Source organism: Anomaloglossus baeobatrachus, chromosome 6, assembly GCF_048569485.1.
Source record: "Anomaloglossus baeobatrachus isolate aAnoBae1 chromosome 6, aAnoBae1.hap1, whole genome shotgun sequence".
NCBI classification, from domain to species: Eukaryota; Metazoa; Chordata; class Amphibia; order Anura; family Aromobatidae; genus Anomaloglossus; species Anomaloglossus baeobatrachus.
Window position 1 is genome coordinate 513,018,142 of NC_134358.1, and position 20,526 is coordinate 513,038,667.

The 20,526-nt window shown below is 45.6% G+C and overlaps 1 long non-coding RNA gene across 1 annotated transcript; it reads left to right on the forward strand.

The window, feature by feature from the left end:
* Positions 1 to 17,333: 17,333 nt before the first annotated feature.
* On the forward strand, positions 17,334 to 19,935 carry LOC142244522 (uncharacterized). The gene is made up of 4 exons (XR_012724566.1): positions 17,334 to 17,372; positions 17,465 to 17,556; positions 18,259 to 18,332; positions 19,882 to 19,935. It is a non-coding gene; the product is annotated as an uncharacterized LOC142244522 (long non-coding RNA).
* Positions 19,936 to 20,526: the final 591 nt, after the last annotated feature.

A 20,526-nucleotide genomic window follows, 5' to 3' on the forward strand; every position in this document is an offset into this window, starting at 1 on the left:
CCCATAGCTGACATTAAGTCCTAGATTAATCATGTCAGGCGTCTATGAGACACCCTCCATGATTAATCTGTAAATTACAGTAAATAAACACACACACCCGAAAAAATCCTTTATTAGAAATAAAAAACACAAACATATACCCTGGTTAACCACTTTAATCAGCCCCAAAAAAGCCCTCCATGTCCGGCGTAATCCAGGATGCTCCAGCGTCGCTTCCAGCGCTGCTGCATGGAGGTGACAGGAGCTGCAGAAGACACCGCCGCTCCGGTCACCTCCACACAGCAACTGAAGACAGCCGTGCGATCAGCTGAGCTGTCAGTGAGGTTACCCGCTGTCACTGGATCCAGCGGTGGCCGCGGGTAACCTCAGTGACAGCTCAGCTGATCGCGCTATTCACCTTGCTATTCACGTTGCTGCGTGGAGGTGAGAGGAGCGGCGGTGAGTAGCGCGATCAGCTGAGCTGTCACTGAGGTTACCCGCGGCCACCGCTGGATCCAGTGACAGCGGGTAACCTCAGTGACAGCTCAGCCGATCGCGCGGCTGTCTTCAGTTGCTGTGTGGAAGTGACCGGAGCGGCTGTGTATTCTGCAGAGCTGAATGGCAGATGACAGCAGCTCCCGAGTTCATTCTGACAGTGCGGCTCTGTCTGTGTCTGCTGTCATCTGCCATTCAGCTCTGCTGCATGGCTGTCTGTGTCTGCTGTCAGCGGCCATGTAGCAGAGCTGAATGGCAGATGACATAGTAAAAACGCATCCCTACACATTACACACGCTTGGCAAGTCAATAAATAAAAAAAAAAAAAAGGTGCCCAATGCATACGTCACAGAACACATGATCTAAAGGATCGCACACAAAATTGATCAATTTAACATAGACTACTAACGCACGTGTGACAGCAAATGAACGACCTACGTGCAATCTCATAAGATCCCGTATGCAACCTGGGCGTGTCACATCGCAAATGCGATTGTACAACTAATTGCAACGTGTAAAGCAGGCTTAAGAGTCACACAGCGGCTGAGTTGTGGGCAGCTCTGGAGACTGAGTTTGGTAAGGCTATGTGCCCACGCTGCGGAAAAGCCGCGAATTTTCCAGAAATCTGCAGCACAGCTACTCCCCAGCCATTTCTATGGCATTTGGGAATTGCTGTGCCCACGCTGCGGATTTTTCCGCAGCGGAAATCGTGCGGATTTTTGTGCAGAAAAATCTGCAGCATGTCAATTATTGTTGTGGATTTTCATGCGGATTTTGCCTATTCAATTGAATTAAAAAAATTCGCAAAATCCGCAACAAAATCCGCGTCAAATCCGCATCAAATCCGCATCAAATCCGCACAAAATCCGCACCTATGAAAAGGTGCGGATTCCGGGGGAAAGCTGCGGATTTTGATGCAGAAAAATCCGCAGATATAGAGTCCTGTGGGCACATGGCCTAAATGGTTGTCTCCACTCAACCTGCAGCCTGGTAAGGCCGTGTGCGACAATGCTGCAAACCTGGGTGTGGCCCTTCGCCTGGGCAAGCTGACACACGTGCCTTGTATGGCTCACGTGTTGAACCTTGTTGTCCAGCAATTTTTAACACACTATCCCGGCCTAGATGGCCTTCTGGCCAGGGCACGAAAACTGTCTGCTCACTTCCGCCATTCAACCGCCGCTGCTGAGCGACTTGAATCGCTCCAAAAGTCTTTCGGCCTGCCGGTTCATCGCCTGAAATGCGATGTGCCGACACGCTGGAATTCGACTCTCCACATGTTACAGCGACTGTGGCAGCACCGTCGAGCCCTGGTGCAATATGTCATGACGTATAGCCTGGGCCAACGAGATGCAGAGGTGGGGCAGATCACCCTGATGGAGTGGTCTCAGATGAAGGACCTATGCACCCTTCTGCACAGTTTCGACATGGCGACGAATATGTTTAGCGCTGACAATGCCATTATCAGCATGACGATTCCAGTCATTTACATGCTGGAGCACACGCTAAACACTATTCGGACTCAGGGGGTGGGACAACAGGAAGGGGAGGAACTACAGGAGGATTCATATGCGCAAGAGACAACAACATCACCAAGGTCCAGACGTTCATCATCACCAAGGCGGCAGGCATGGTACCATGGGGGACAGGGATCAACAAGGGCGCATAGTAGCAGGCGAAATGTTGAGGAAGGTGCAGGAGAACATGAAGAAATGGAGGACGAACTGTCCATGGACATGGAAGACTCAGCGGATGAGGGAGACCTTGGTCAAATTTCAGTTGAAAGAGGTTGGGGGGAGATGTCAGAGGAAGTAAGAACGGTTAGCACCTCTATGCCACAAACACAGTGTGGACTTGGTCCGCATGGCTGCGCCAGACACATGAGCGCCTTCTTGTTGCACTACCTCCAACATGACCCTCGTATTGTCAAAATTAGAAGTGATTATGACTACTGGCTTACCACACTATTAGATCCCCGGTACAAGTCCAAATTTTGTGACATAATTCCAGCCATAGAAAGGGACGCACGTATGCAGGAGTATCAGCTAAAGCTGTTACTCGATCTTAACTCGGCTTTTCCACCAAACACCCATGGTACACGGAGTGAATCTCCCAGTTGTAACTCGACAAACATGGGACGGTCTCGTCATCTTCAACAGTCTAACTGTACCAGCAGCACCGTATCTTGTGCTGGTAACAGCAATTTTATTGAATCTTTTCATAATTTTTTTAGACCATCCTTTGCAAGGCCACCAGAGACAACAAGTCTGACACATAGTCAATGGCTGGAGAGGATGATACAGGAGTATCTCCAAATGAACATCGATGCCATGACTTTGCAAATGGAGCCTTGCTCATTTTGGGCTTCAAATCTTGAAAAATGGCCAGAGCTCTCCAGTTACGCCTTGGAGATCTTGTCGTGTCCAGCTGCTAGCGTTGTCTCTGAACGTGTCTTCAGTGCTGCTGGGTGTGTGCTGACAGATAAGCGCACGCATCTGTCCAGTGACAATGTGGACAGACTAACATTCATCAAAATGAACAAGTCATGGATCCACAAGGAATTTACTACCCCTGTGTCATCCTGGGGAGAGTAAATGCTTGTGGATTTGGAATGTGCTTGATGCAAATCTACCTGTAAAGTATACAACTAGGGCACAAGTGCTGCCACTGATGGGTTGTCTGTGTGGCCCAATTTGTGGAAAAAAGGGAGACTCCGCTTGGAGTAACCTTGCGGTGTTTTAGATGATTTTAGAAGGGCATGCCATGCCTATATCTGTGTCTCGTCCTCTTTTTCCTCGTAACGCTGTTTTGTTTTATGAAAATTTGTTCTTGTCACTTTCCCATGTGTTTGTGTTCTGTTGTGAGTTGTTTGTCACCTTTTGGACACCTTTGAGGGTGTTGTCTAGGTGTTTTTATATGTTTGTGATTGCCTCCCATTGTTTCCTATGCGGTTCGAGTGGTTCGCCTAACCGGTTCGCTGAACCGAACTCGAACGAGATCACCGTTCGGCGAACCGAACTTGAGCCGAACCACGACCGGTTCGCTCATCTCTACTTTCGACCACCCTAAAGGTGTTTTCTTTGCCTTTGGTTTGGTCTCCTATTGAATGCAATGGGTTTCAAAAATGTTTGACGAACCGTTTTGCGAACATCGACAAGCTTGCCAAAGATTGGTGAACCGAATTCTGAAAGGTTCGCTCATCTCTAGTGACAAGCAAACATCTAGTTGTTTTTAGTATTAGTACAGAAGATCATGTGACATATAGACAAATTGATTATGTATTTTCCTCCTCTACAGGGACATCCACTTAGTTCGCCATAGAGACACAGATAAGGTGTTCGCTATGAAGAAAGTGGCCAAGCGTGTTCTAGATAGTCCAAAATATCTTGAACTGACCTATATAGAAAGGGACATCTCAATATTCACTAATTGTCCCTTTGTGGTCCCCATGTTTTGCTCCTTTCCAACTAATCATCATCTGTGTATGGTCATGGAGTTTGCACCAGGTAAGACATATCCATTGTATTTATATTCAGCCCATGTCTGCTTAAAAGGTATCTGTCACACTAATATTTTAATATTGGCATGTAGGTCAGTGATAGATAAATGCATTTCTAAATTTATATCCTCTGTCTGTTGCCTGAATCTGTAGAATCCCCAATATGCAAATGTGGCATTAAGTGCTTTGTCCCACCCATAGGACTTTTTTAAATTCTGCCACCTTAGATTATTTTATCTTTAGACCCTCCCTCCCAGTTGAGTGATATCTCAAAAAGTCTGTGACATAAGGCACTGTTTTATTTTCTTCTGCACACTAAGAGCACTGGCTTCAGATTTTTTTTGCTCTACCCAACTCTACTGTACATTCGAATTCTTTGCTCTTCTGGTTGTACTATGAAGAGCATGACATTTCCAGGAGGGATTTTCCGGTCGTTGATTCCTATATTATTCCCAATTACCCTTACCCGGTATCAATAATATCACGGACACTGCTTGCGACTTGGTAAAAAATGGCCACAGCAGCCCTTTATTGCCTATTGTTTACACACTAACACAAGGGGGCGCCGTCCAACGGGCGTCCCCAACATTTAACAATAGGTAATTCCATAATAATAATAATACAGTACGCAATACAATACGTAACCCTGGGTAGGCCCGGTCCAGAAACCACCTTCCACCACCAAAACATGATCCCTGGCCGCAACACACACCGGGCCGGAGATGAGGTATGAATCACCTACGGATCAATACCCCCCACCTTGCAGGACCCATGCCTGCAAGATCCTTGTAACCGGAGCCACTATATCCTACAAGTGACTCTCCAATCAAATAACATTATCCGTTAAACCGCCTCTGGACCAGACCTACCCCCGCCATAAGTCCGGTCCAGAAGCCATACTCCACCACCAGAACACAATCCCTGGCCGCAACACACCGACCCAGAGATACGAGGCATTAATCACCTACGGATCAATACCCCTACCTTGCAGGATCCCATGCCTGCAAGATCCCTGTAACCAAAGCCACTGTATTCCGCAAGTGACTATTCAATCACACAAACAGTCAGAAAAACACGATCCCTGGCCGCAACACACCGACCCAGAGATACGAGGCATTAATCACCTACGGATCAATACCCCAACCTTGCAGGACCCCATGCCTGCAAGATCCCTGTAACCAAAGCCACTATATCCACAAGTGACCCTTCAATCACACAACCATCAGAAACACGATCCCTGGCCGCAACACACCGACCCAGAGATGGCGGCATTAATCACCTACGGATTAAAACCCCCCCAAGAAGCATCAAGTATCAACCATGTCTCAAAACCTTACATTCCTCTTTACCTCCAACTCAATATTATCCCCGGCTGCAACCTCCAGCCCACAGATATGAGGCATCAATCACCTACGGATCAATCCCCCATGTGCATAACAGTAACTGTGACCTCAAAAACCTTAAAGCCCGTTAGCGACTTTAATCCAACAACATCCCCGAGCTGCAACCAGCCCAGAGATAAGAGGTATTAATCACCTACGGATCAAAACCCCTATGCCTTGCAGAACCACGTGCTTGCACTGCACTTGGATCCAGAACCATGACCCCAACCAGTGACTCCTCCTGCGATTACCATTTCACCAAAATGGATCACTGACCATAACAATGGTCCCATATTTAAATGAGGTAAAAGTCACCAAAGGAGTAATACCCTTACCCAAACCAAAACACCCGTACTTTCAATTACCTATCACCTGGGGCACTGTAGCCACCTGTGACTCCCTGGCAACCATCAACTCCTTAATATATAATCCTTGGCAACAACCCTGACCCATATATAAGGCATTGATCACCAACGGAGCAATACCTCCTCCCTGCAGACAACCTTGTACCTGCAGGTCACCAGTAACCGGAGCCACTGTACCTTCCCCAGTGGCTCTCAATCCAAACACCAGTAACAATTAGAGCTCCTCTGGACCAGACCTACCCCCGCTGCTGTGACAAAGAACATAATCCCCATTATTTATGCTGACCATACACATATACATCATACACATCATATACATATACATATATTCCCACATTACCCCCATCTTATTCACCCACTTCCAAGAATCCCAAATGACAATATACATCACAATCCACAAAGAAATTTCTTTTTTCTTTTTTTTTTTCCGTTTTATTTTATACACGACACTTTCTCCAATCCTTTCTTTTCTCATTTTTTTTTTTTTTTTTGTTGTAATGGCTCTTAAAATTGAATAATTATACATGCATATAAACACACCAATAATAACAATACACAATAGAAGGGAGGGTGGGTGAAAAGCTGTCATCAAGGAAATGCAAGAGGAGGTAATTGACTCCCACCTACTATTATATACACCATGAAGCTCCCTCCTTTCCTTCCACCACACTCCACCCCCTAACCAATCACCTTCTTTTCCTCATTGCTAAACGAACCAACACTGTTTAACCCCATCAACTCCCTACCCTCCGGGCTGTCATGTCGCCCCTACACCCTATGGGTTCCATGGCTTTCTTGACATTTCCAGGAGGGATTTTCCGGTCGTTGATTCCTATATTATTCCCAATTACCCTTACCCGGTATCAATAATATCACGGACACTGCTTGCGACTTGGTAAAAAATGGCCACAGCAGCCCTTTATTGCCTATTGTTTACACACTAACACAAGGGGGCGCCGTCCAACGGGCGTCCCCAACATTTAACAATAGGTAATACCATAATAATAATAATACAGTACGTAATACAATACGTAACCCTGGGTAGGCCCGGTCCAGAAACCACCTTCCACCACCAAAACATGATCCCTGGCCGCAACACACACCGGGCCGGAGATGAGGTATGAATCACCTACGGATCAATACCCCCCACCTTGCAGGACCCATGCCTGCAAGATCCTTGTAACCGGAGCCACTATATCCTACAAGTGACTCTCCAATCAAATAACATTATCCATTAAACCGCCTCTGGAACAGACCTACCCCCGCCACAGAACAGGCCACGTGACACCTTGGGTGACCTGGACCCCCACACACCCAACGCTTGCTCCCCCAACTTGCAAGCCAAACCAACCATTAAAACCTTTCCATCTATCACTTCAACTTTGAGCATCCAATATATGCACCAGCCAGCGTACCCAGTCCACCTTACTGCACCGCACTCCCCTGATCCTTGGTGGCAGGAGCCACCGGGTCCCTGTGACGGCCACTAAGGCCCACCATGCCACAAGCTCCCAAACTATACCGGAATCCACACCATGCCCCGCTGGCCTTATTATAACCAATTAAATGCAGTACCGACTGTACCATCATCCTCCCCAGTACCGACCAAAGAACCACTGTACAGTCACCCTGTACAGTCAGTCCTCCTCCTGTCTCCAGCTGAATTAAACCACCACTGGGGTTGAGATACAACAACAGGATGACACTCACACTGCTTATGCTACTGGGTCACTTCACACCCCAAACCTAGTTCTCCCAGGAAACCACTAAAGTGAAACCCCGCTGTAAAACGACTGCAATCCATAGCCTTGAAATTTCCCCTACAGCTGACCTTGCAGCTTCCCCAGAGCCAAATATCACTACCGGCCTCCCCTGACCGATTTATTCCGCCATCACACCCTCTGACAACAACAGAGGCTCGAGCTGTCTTCCCCAGAAAATCCCAAAATCTTCCCACATACTCAACTACCACACTAATGGACCTTCTTCATCCGAAATCAGGCCCACTTAATTTCAACGAGGCCCACACGGCCTAACGGAACCATGCTCCACCCCAAAATTAACACGGCCTCAAAAAACAAAACAACCGCAACCATCGCCCTGTACCCCTTACTGAGGCGAAGATATTGAAGCATTACCTTCGATCCCAAGGTCCCCAACAACACCTCCAACCATAATGCATAGTCCGCTTGCCTCCGCAAACTGGACCACGACAAGCTCCCTGTACTACAATGCCCACCGGAAAATTGCAGCCACACTACTGGCCCGATTGACTCCATATGCAACTATGGGCATCAGGAGACACAACTTTACCAAACACCATGTCCGGGCCTTTCGATCTCAAGGAAAACCTTGTGACACGCAACCCCCTTTGAGCTCTCATATTACACCCCAAGATAAATTAAAACCTTGGCCACACCATAGTATCCGCTCAAAGCCGACCACCGAGGGGCGTACCACTATTTTCCCGTAACGCACAACTGCACCTTCAAACCAAATACCTTCGTGCCGTGAGACCGGAGCACCACGACTCCCGAAGCAAACCCTTACCCAGATGCCCATACCTACCACCGGGCCAAGCATTCCTTTTTTTTTTTTTTTTTTTTTAAATTGTATATGAATATTAAATAGACTCCACCAGCCCACTGATGCCAGGAGTCCACCCATGCAAAACACCCAATAATACCAGATGGCCCTAAGCTATCCGACTTACACTCTATGCACCACAAGTACCCAATCCTCTAGTCCAAACCATAACTCGCATAGGCCCCACCCGTAATCACGGCTGTCCGAAGAACTCCATTATTCCATCCGCAGCCCACCATTGCTGATTAACCGAGTTCACCCACAGCAGCCCAAAGCTGCCCAGCACCTACATTAACACCAATTCAGTCATGCTGGACTCAACATTCCTCCCAGCACCAACCTCCACAATGGGATAACATGCTGACTAGCCACAAATTAACCCCATGTTACCATTGATGCGGTTGCAAACCTACAAGCCCATTACAGCAACCAACACTTCACCTTCTCCTACATTTCCGCTCTCCGTTATTCACTTATCCACAGCAACCCTCGTACCATACCAGGGCCCCGCACCTACACATCACTCACAAAAACCCCCTGAAAACTCCTCGCACACACCGTACCGCGGGACCCCTCGCCCCTTTACCTTACCCACCAAAATTCATCCAATAAGAACCACCATGCATCAGAAGATTAATAATGAAACACCCCAGCAAACCTTCAATAACTGCGCCGTCTCACCCGCTCACATGTGCCGCAATCATCAGCCCCCTTAACCAAGTCTCACAAGACCTAAACTGCGGTAAACGCCGAACCTCGCCATCCCCAACCTGCAACTGTAACCACCGGACCTGACGCCACCTGCACCCTCACGGCCCCGCTGCCATGAGACCACCCCGTCCGTAACTCTGCCCCTGGCCTCCAGAACATGAACCCACACCCCCCGGGGACCACGGCACCAACCGACCTATGAACTAACCACATGCTCCAAACCCCCCCAGCTGCTACCCATATCTCCAGACACTACTCCACTACAGCGACTGTCCCCCCACCACTACAAAAAGGCTGCAACTTAAATTGATTACCGCGCCAGGCTGCCTCCAGAGGATGCCCTCAGATCAGCCGTCACCGTCCTTTTCGCCAGTCGTCCGTCACTGATCCTGGGACAGTCCCTCAAGCTGCAGGCACCGAATGCCCGCTGGGTTCGCCCCCTGGCGCCAGGAGCACCGTGTCCACATGCCCTGTTTGGGTTGATTGTCGCCTCCACAATGCTGGGCGCTCCCCTCCTGGGGGAAGCCGCTACTGATGAGAGCTGCACCCTTGTCCCAATGCCTGCTCCAGGATAGACAGCAGGCCTCATGTCTCCTCCTCGTCGCCACCTGCTGTGCCCAGTCCTCCGGTCCCGATGATCCAGCCACACAGGGGAGGTGAGCCTGCAGGCGCCTCCTGTCTCCTCCTCGCCGCCGCCTACTGTGCCCAGTCCTCCGGTCCCGATAATCCAGCCACACAGGTGAGGTGACCCTGCAGGCGCCTCCTGTCTCCTCCTCGCCGCCGCCTGCTGCGCCCAGTCCTCTGGTCCCGATAATCCAGCCACACAGGTGAGGTGACCCTGTAGGCAGCCGTCCTCCGCCCCCCCCGCGGAGGGAGGGGGGGCTGTTGTCCATCAACCGCCGCTGGGCGCGCTCCCTGCCGGGAGCGGCCGCATTGCTCCAAAAATCCAGCCTGAGGCCTCACACCGGAAGTAGGCCCCCGGGCTGGACACGCCCCCTTTTCGGCCGTCGCGGCCCTGCAGGAGATTCCTCCCGACAGCCAGAGCGGGCGCTGCAAGCTTCCGCTGCCCACCCAGCTGCGGAGGGTCCCCACGGGAGTGGGGGCTCTCACGTTGTCCTCCTCACCCCCACCTTCCCAAAAGACCCCGGCGAGTCCTGAAACTGCCAGCACTGCAGCAAAGAGGGGTGGGGGGGAGGGGAAGGTGCCGAGGAGACACCCAGGCAGCCTGGGTGTGGGACTGCACTGCCTGGGCGCCCTGCACCGCCATGCTGACCAGATCCGAGGATTCATCAGGACATCATGATGGAGGTTCCCCAGCCCGTCCAAGCTGCAGATCTGCGATGTCCAGATCCATCAGGCTGGATGTCATGATGGAGGTTCCTCAGCCCGTCCAAGCTGTCATCCGGGAAATGCAAGAGGAGGTAATTGACTCCCACCTACTATTATATACACCATGAAGCTCCCTCCTTTACTACCACCACACTCCACCCCCTAACCAATCACCTTCTTTTCCTCATTGCTAAACGAACCAACACTGTTTAACCCCATCAACTCCCTACCCTCCGGGCTGTCATGTCGCCCCTACACCCTATGGGTTCCATGGCTTTCTGTGCATGCCCATTATGAAGCTAAATCCAGGGCTCTTAGAGGGAAAGAAAATACAGGGAATACAGCACCAGCAATGGAATTAAAAATGTAAAATTAAAACATAGTTTATTGAAGAAATTGAAAAGCCCAACATGTAGATGTAACGGGCATGTTATAAGAACAAGGATACATCAACGCGTTTCAAGCAAAAAAAGCTTAGTTTTACCATATCGTGGACAGGGTGAATTAAAAAACCACAAAACATTCATGCAATTACACTCTTTTTTGCAATTTCATCTCACTTAAAATTTTTTTTTGCCATTTTCCAGTACACTATGGATTATTCAAAAGTACAACTCGTCCCGCAAAAAAGCAAGCCCTCATATGGCAATATTGACAGAAAAATAAAAAAGTTATGGCTCTTTTAAGAAAGGGAGGAAAAATCAAAAATGAAAAATGGAAAATCACTGGGGGGTGAAGGGGTTAATTATTATTTTATTTTTTGGTCTCCATAGGGCACTTGAATTTTTGATTATATAATCACTTATAGGGTACGCTCACACGATCATATGACTCGAACGAGTGAGAAAATGTTATATTGCACTCGGACCAATGTTAGTCAATGAGGGAGAGCAGATGGTCAGCCTTTTTCTCATCCAGATTCTGGAAGAGTGAAAAGTCACAGCATGCTGCGATTGTCAGCAAAAGCCGTGTCACTCGCACCCATACAAGTCTATGGGTGCGAGTGAAATATCAGACTGCACTCAGATGATATCCGAGTACAATGCTATATATGCACAGGCTGACAATGGAAGAGATGGGGAGATTAGTCTCTCCCTCTCCTCCGCAGCTGTGATCCGATCACAGGTTCGGATCACAGTTGCATGACACTAGCAACACAGCGGGAGCCGAGGGTCATTAGCATATTACATCCGATGCTCTCGCACCGGATGCCATACCATCGTGTGAACTCAGCCATCCAGTGTAAATCTTGGTCTCCAATGATGCCAAGCTACACACTGGACTTCACAGAAGTAACAAAATGGCTGCCTTAGCTGCTATAGCAAACCATTGACATGGAGGGGGTCAGACCATGGGGACAATGAGTGCATGAGATAGAGATTACCAGCAGGGGCAGAGCTCAGTTCTCTCTTTTAGTAGAGGGTCACTCTGCAATATACAGTATACGCTCTACATTACACACTATACCCCTATGTATGACATCCTACCGAATGTCTCAGCTTATTTTTCCTTCACACTCATTCGTCATGTGTGATTTACATTGTAACAAACCCTCACCTGTCATATTTTCTTTCCGCTATAGGAGGAGACTGTAACACTCTAATAAAGTACAATGGTCCTTTACCTGTCTTCTTGGCCCGTATATACATTGCAGAAACAGTTCTTGCTGTTGAATATCTGCATAGCTTTGGTGTGGTGCACCGAGACCTGAAGCCTCAGAAGTAAGTGACCCCTGTAGTATATATATATATATATATATATAAAGGGGACGAAAGTCATAATTTGTTATATAGTCTATGGGCTGTTACTGTACTTGAGACTGACACCATTTTTTCTTTTACAGCCTCATGATATCGTCAACTGGTCATATTAAAGTGACCGATTTTGGACTTTCAAAACTTGGCCTTATGAGGCCTACGTCCAACATATACAAGGCTCCGATTGAGGACATCACTCGTGAATTCAGTGATGATGAGGTCAGTTTTACTTACAGAAACTTGTACTTTACAGATCTTATCTATTTCTATTTCTCTGATGTTTTCTCAAGTAGTAAAACATTTCCTCTTATATTATATATCACAATTATTTGCATTGATCATTCTCTCATTGTTCTGTTGGTTTCCAGGTCTTTGGCACTGCTTATTATGTAGCTCCAGAAGTCATCTTACGTAAGGGCTATGGAAGGCCTATTGACTGGTGGTCAATAGGGATCATCCTCCATAAGTTCCTTAGAGGATACGTACCATTTAATGGACGAAGTAAACAAGATATTTACTACAGAATCCTCACGGGTAAGTAATATTACCATAGTGCTACGAGATGTCTTTGTAATTTAGTTGGCTTGTTAGAATAATTCTTTGGTTTAGTTATTTATTGTTGTATGCCATTTTTTTAATTATCGTAATCTATAATATTTCCTTGTTATATAACAGATGACATCACTTGGGGATTTCAGAATTATGATCCTCCACCGGATGCTCAGGACATGATAACTGAGCTGCTTAGAAAGAATCCAAATCATAGACTTGGGACAGGTAATGTATATAATAGTGTTAATAATGAGTTATTATACCTCCTTGACCAGACAAGAAGATCTGTCCATGAGGATCAGCCCTGAGGTTCTCTGTTTCACCTTCTTGTCCATTCCTCATTTTTTATACTATCACCTTCACTATGTTTTCTTCACGTCGGCTCTTCTACTTTTTAAGTTCGGATTAAAATAAATTGTACAGATATGGAGCAATCTTTCTGACATTGTCACCTTTTTCTTATCTTCTATTTCCAGGAGGAGCAAAGGAGATCAAGGATCATCCATTCTTGCGTGACTTAGATTTTGACAACCTTCTAAGTCAGCAACCACCATATCCTCCTCCTCTTGATTCTGATGTGGACACCGGCTTCTTTGAAAGTAAGTAGAATGAGACTTTATCTGGATCAAGGAAGGAAAACTGGGGCAAACAAATGTGTACAGGGCATAAATTAAAAAAAAAAAGAAATGCAGTCAGGGCTATTCTTGATAACCAGCGCAGGTAAAGCAAACAGCTGTGTGCTGCAACTCTCATTTTTCAGCTTTACCTTAGCAAAAATAGAGGGGATCCCACGCTGTTTTTTTTAATTATTTAAATAATCACTTTTAAAAACAGTGTGAACTTTGCCCTATTTTTAAAAATCAGCCAAAATAAATGGGTTGGTTTTAGCAGGCCCATGGCTATTTGGCCCTTCCCAGCCTAAAATAGCAGCCCACAGCCGCCCCAGAAGGGAAGCACCCATCAGATGTGCCAATTCTGGCTCTTTGCCTGGCTTTTCCCGATTGCCCTGGTGTGGTGACAATCGGGGTAATACTTTTGGGTTTGAATCCAGCTGTGAATTGGCAGATGCCATCAAGCCCAGGGGTTAGTAATAGAGAAGCATTTAGCAGACACCCACATTAATAACCTGGCAAGCATAGACTTAAAAAAACACAGACACAAGAAAAAAAAGTTTATTTCCATCCAATCCATTGACCAAATTTATTAATAAAAAATCCTCGACGTTCCGACGTAATCCAATTGGGGAATAAATACTCCCCCACACTCCATCGTTCACTAATTTATTAATTAAAAAGAAATCCTGGACGTTCCAATGTAATCCATGGTGTAATGTCCCACAATGTACATCGATTCTTATGGAGCTTCATTCTTCAGCCTTTCAACAAACCTTATTAGTCTATGAACAGCACCTGAACTTCAAACTCGGATGCAGACTTTTTTTAAAAGTCCGTGTTCAAGTCTGAGGCCCGAACACCCAGTATTCGGTATGAACCCCCAATTTTACAGTACGGGTTCGCTTATCCCTAGTTTTGTCTTTCATTTTATATGACAACCCGTTCCCATCATTATTAGTAACTAGCTGTACTACCCGGCTTCGCCCGGGTTAATAACTGCTGTTAACAAAATAGAATGTATTAACAAAAATGTATTCTGCACACAAAAACCACAAAACAAATAGATATAAATGTAAATTATTAAAAGGCAAAAACTAAGCTAATAGAAGCATTTCACAACATTTATTTCAACACTACAGATATTCCACACAGATTTAACATCCTATGACCTCACACATACTGAGAATGTCCTTTGTTGCCTATATTAACCAATCAGAGCTCAGATTAATTAACTGTAGCAAAATAGAAGCTAAGCTGTGATTGGTTGCTATTGGCAGCCTGGTAAATCTCCAGGCAACAGAAAGCCCTCCCCCTGACAGTACATATTAGCTCACACATACACATAATAGACAGGTCATGTGACTGACAGCTGCCGTATTTCCTATGTGGTACATTTGTTGTTCTTGTAGTTTGACTGCTTATTAATCAGGTTTTTATTTTTGAAGGATAATACCAGACTTGTGTGTGTTTAGGGTGATTATGTGGTGAGGTTAGTGTATGTGTGGTGAGATGTGTGCTGAGGGTGGTATATGTGTTCAAGTACGTGGTAGTGTGTGGCGCATTTTGTGTGTGTGTTCATATCCCAGAGTGTGGTGAGTATCCCATGTCGGGGCCCCACCTTAGCAACTGTACGGTATATGCTCTTTGGCACCATCGCTCTCATTCTTTAAGTCCCCCTTGTTCACATCTGGCAGCTGTCAATTTGCCCCCAACACTTTTCGTTTGCTTTTTCCCCATTATGTAGATAGGGGTAAAATTGATTGGTAAATTGGAACGCGCGGGGTTAAAATTTCGCCACACAACATAGCACCCGGCGCTGCCCGGGATAGTAACTGTCTCTCTGTTTCTCTCCCATTCTCTGTATGTCTCCCCCTCTGTATATATCTCTCTGTCTCTCTCTCTCTCTATTTCTTTGTCTGTTTGTCTCTTTCCCTGTCTGTCTCTTTCTCCGTCTGTCTCAATCTCTTTCCCTGTCTGTCTATCTCTTTCCCTGTCTGTCTCTCTTTCCCTGTCTGTCTATCTATCTCTTTCCCTGTCTGTCACTTTCCCTGTCTGTCACTCCCTGTCTGTCACTTTCCCTCTCTTTCCCTGTCTGTCTCTTTCCCTGTCAGTCTCTCTTTGTCTGTGTCTGTCTCTTTGTGTCTGTCTCTTACCTTGTCTATGTCTGTTTCTTACCCTGTCTGTGTCTGCCTCTTTCCCTGTCTGTGTCTGTCTCTTTCCCTGCCTGCATTGTGACACGCCAACATTCCATATAAGGGCGTGGCTGCGCATTCTTCTGAAGTTCTGGCTGCACTGTGGCTCCCAGCTCCATTCGCTTTAATGGAGGCAGGTTTTTTGGCAAATAACTGTAAAGAGCGGGGTTAAAATTTCCCCTGAAAACATAGCCTATGACGCTCTCGGGGTCCAGAAGTGTGAGTGTGCAAAATTTTGTGGCTGTAGTTGCGATGGTGCGGATGCCAATCCCGGACATACACACACACATACATACACACACACATACACACACACACACACACATTCAGCTTTATATATTAGACTAGCTGTACTACCCGGCTTCGCCCGGGTTAATAACCGCTGTTAACAAAATAGAATATATTAACAAAAATATATTCTGCACACAAAAATCACAAAACAAATAGATAGTAATGTAATTATTAAATTGTTGCCTATATTAACCAATCAGAGCTCAGATTAATTAACTGTAGCAAAATAGAAGCTAAACTGTGATTGGTTGCTATTGGCAGCCTGATAAATCTCCAGGCAACAGAAAGCCCTCCCCCCTGACAGTATATATTAGCTCACACATACACATATAGACAGGTCATGTGACTGACAGCTGCCGTATTTCCTATGTGGTACATTTGTTGTTCTTGTAGTTTGGCTGCTTATTAATCAGATTTTTATTTTTGAAGGATAATCCCAGACTTGTGTGTGTTTTAGGGCGATTATGTGGTGAGGTTGGTGTATGTGTGGTGAGATGTGTGCTGAGGGTGGTATATGTGTTCAAGCACGTGATAGTGTGTGGCGCATTTTGTATGTGTGTTCATATCCCCGAGTGTGGTGAGTATCCCATGTTGGGGCCCCACCTTAGCAACTGTACGGTATATACTCTTTGGCGCCGTCGCTCTCATTCTTTAAGTCCCCGTTGTTCACATCTGGCAGCTGTCAATTTGCCCCCAACACTTTTCGTTTCACTTTTTCCCCATTTTGTAGATAGGGGTAAAATTGATTGGTAAATTGGAACGCGCGGGGTTAAAATTTTGTCTCACAACATAGCACCCGGCGCTGCCCGGGATAGTAACTGTCTCTCTGTTTCTTTCCCATTCTCTGTCTGTCTCCCCCTCTGTATATATCTCTCTGTCTCTCTCTATCTCTTTGTCTGTCTGTCTGTCTGTCTCTTTCCCTGTCTATCTCTTTCTCCGTATGTCTCAATCTCTTTCTCAGTCTGTCTCAATCTCTTTCCCTGTCTGTCACTTTCCCTGTCTGTCACTTTCCCTGTCTGTCACTTTCCCTGTCTTTCCCTGTCTGTCTTTCCCTCTCTTTCCCTGTCTGTCTCTTTCCCTGTCAGTCTGTCTCTTTGTGTCTGTCTCTTACCCTGTCTATGTCTGTTTCTTACTCTGCCTGTGTCTGCCTCTTTCCCTGTCTGTGTATGTATCTTTCCCTGGCTGTTTTGTGACACGCCAACATTCCATATAAGGGCGTGGCTGCGCATTCTTCTGAAGTTCTGGCTGCACTGTGGCTCCCAGCTCCATTCGCTTTAATGGAGGCAGGTCTTTTGGCGAATAACTGTAAAGCGTGGGGTTAAAATTTCCCCTCGAAACATAGCCTATGACGCTCTCGGGGTCCATACGTGTGAGTGTGCAAAATTTTGTGGCTGTAGCTGCGACGGTGCGGATGCCAATCCCGGACACACACACACACACATTCAGCTTTATATATTAGATAACATGATGACTGCCTGTGATTATACTAACAATCTCTGATAACACTCGTATTTTTTAGCTATTAGAAGCCAAGATTTGGATTCAGAAGAGGACGACACTAGTGATGACATTGACTGGCTAGAAAGCCAAAACTTTGTATCTTCTTCTCAAAGACTTTCTAATGTAAGTATAAGTCTAGTAAATCCATAAAGCTATATGTAAAAATAGTTCAAAATACATTTATTTTATGTTTTATTTTTCTCTCTGTCTTTTAGCTATATACCACCAATAACAGGATGGTGGACAATGAAGATCACAAGTCATCTTCAGATTATTCTCAAGAGATCAGCACAAAACACTCAGATGTGTGAGTAAATGTATATATTATTATGGCGTTTAGAACTGATATATGTTCAGCATACCAAATACAAGACTTGTGCAACATAAGCGTAAGTTCACACAGTGCGTTTTTGCGCGTTTTTCGGGTGCATTTTTGGCCTCAAAACTGCAGGACTTTGCTTCCCCAGCAAAGTCTATGAGTTTTCATTTTTGCTGTCCGCACACAACTTTTTTTTTAAGCTGCGTTTTTGAGCTTAAAAAAAAAAAATGGACATGTCAATTCTTTCCTGCATTTTTCTGCGTTTTCCCCTCATGCAATGCATTGGAAAAACGCCGAAAAACGCAGAGATCAAAAGCGCAGCAAAACGCAGCCAAAACCGCACCAAATTGCGGCAAAAACGCATGCGTTTTTTGCCGCGGGTGCGTTTTTGTGCGTTTTTAGTGGCCAAAAACGAACAAAAACGCAGCGTCAAAAAAACGCAGCGTGTGCACATAGCCTAAGACTAAATCCAGCACCCACCACCCGTAGGTCCGCCTTGGATAACAGCTGATCATTGCGACCAGACATTCATTTCCAGTTAATTGCAGGCTGATATTACTAATTATTTGTCACTCTTGTTGATATAAAGGGGTAACGAGCAAGTGCCTTAATTGGTCTTACTGAGAAGAGTTCTTTTATTTGTAATTGTTTTCACTTGTAATTTATTTGTGTTTTTTTCCTACCAAACAGGGAGAAAGAATCTTCTTCTTCAGGAACTGATAGTAACAATCAGTGTTCCACTGCTGATAACAAGTCATCCTCAGGTATGTGCCGGTCTATAAGACATTTTGAGATAGCCTATGATCAGAAAGGGTAATGTGAATGTGGACATGCAGTCTGAGAAGATCATTGTTTTTTTGTGCCCTTGAAATGATGAACAATTCAATGTATAAACGTCTTGATTTTTCATGGTTAGCATTAAAGTAATAAGGGGCCATATGGTCTTGTGCATGATACTGATCCTGAACACTGGGCCCATGGCTCGATCAGGCCCCAAACTGACCCTCTTTATGCCCTTAATGATACACTGAGGTTTTATTAAATTGATTATATGCAACAATGTTATATTAATAAGAGAACATGGTTATTTCTGAGCTCCCTAGCGTCCCTATACAGGTTTTTGCAATCTGTCCCTCAGCTGGATACTTTAGACCCTCAGCTAGCCCTACACTCACCCTGGCTAGTGAGTAAGCTAACAAGCTCACTAGTCTTGCCACTACAATACAGAAACACGAGGGTAGGAATACAAACAGGGGAAATAGACATGCAAAGGAAAAAACACTCCTGGCAGTTTCAATGCAGCAAAAACCACAGCTGCACACAACAAGATTAACTTCTTCCAGAGCAGGTGCCTTCCAAAGGGAACCACATAAAAATGAGGGCTTCAGTTTCTATTACAGGCATCATGTGATCAGATCACATGACTTAAATAGTGAAAGGGGGTGAGCTCAAAGAGCCGCGCCTGAGATTGGAAGCTTAAAGCCAGCAGCCAGGCAGGAAAGGGTGCTTAACCCTTAGGAGTGAGCTCAAAGAGCCGTACCAGAGATTGGAAGCTACAGCCAGGCAGCCAGGCAGGAAAGGGTGCTTAACCCTTAGGAGTGAGCTCAAAGAGCCGTACCAGAGATTGGAAGCTACAGCCAGCAGCCAGGCAGGAAAGGGTGTATAACCCTTACAGCACCACAAGCAAGCAGAGGTTATCAAATAACAGTGGTGAACCTGCAAGGCACTGAGACCTTCTGAATGTAGATTCACCCGGGATCTTCCCTGAGTGAGATATGATCATGACAGTTTCTTTTAATCAGTTTGCAGGTCATCTAATGCTCTTTCCATAGAGTTTTGGCACTTTTTTTTTTTTCAGCTTTTTTTGGGTGCGGATTATGCGTGACTTGTCTACAGTACATGTTTTTTAAAAAGTTTTATATATCAAAAATACAGCAAAATAAATTGTTACATTGTTTACAGCATTTTTTATTTTCCCCCTTGCTTTCTATGGGTGAAAAAAAACATTCCAAAAATGAAAAATGAACTCAGATTTAAAGAAAATGATGCAGATTCGTTAAGGGAATAAAATGCCTGTGCCTGAGATTTCTGAAATCTGATAGCTTTTGCTTTTACTGTAAAAAGTAGCTTTTAATTAGCATCAAAAAACGCTGCAAACACTCTACATGTGAACATAGCCTTATAGCACAATGCCAGATTACCAGGACTATAGGGTACAAACATAAAATAATTCTACTATATAAAGATATAAACTTAATCTTACAGGAGTTTATTATTGACTTGTGTTTCTTACTTTCTGATATGAATTTCTAGTTGAGGAGAAAACAAAATCTGAAGAAAAGCAAAAACCAGAAACAGTCAAAGAGCGAGAACCTAGAAGACGTAAGTGTGACAATAATCTCCATGTTGTCTGATGTTGGTCAGTGAGAATATTTCATGTGGAGCAGATGTGATGTCAGCGGTGGGATTGTCACATGTATAATGACTGACAATGATCCCTGTACCTGTGTGTGGATGATTCCTCTACCGTCCTGCCACAATAACACCACAGCAGTATCCACTCATGTAGAGTCCATTACTTACATTAGTTTTACATCTCTTCTTATAGGTTCTATCTTCCGTTGGATAATATCTTTCGCCCGGCGTCTATTATCTAGGGCTGCTCAATCCATCAGAGAAAGCTGGCTTTTTTCACTTAGTCACCGGGGCACCTTAGACATCTCGAAGACAGAGAGCCTCATCACCCAGTGCCCTGAATAAAGAACAGCAAGTCCGCGCCATCAAGGCGGTAATGGGCAACACGGTGGCTCAGTGGTTAACACTGTTGCTTTGCAGTATTGGGTCCTGGAATTAACACTAGAACTACTGAGGTAGTCATTTTGACTACTTTGCACCATGTATTTCTATATAGGTGTCACGAGTCCAGTAGTTCTAGTGTTAAATCCCACCAAGGACAAC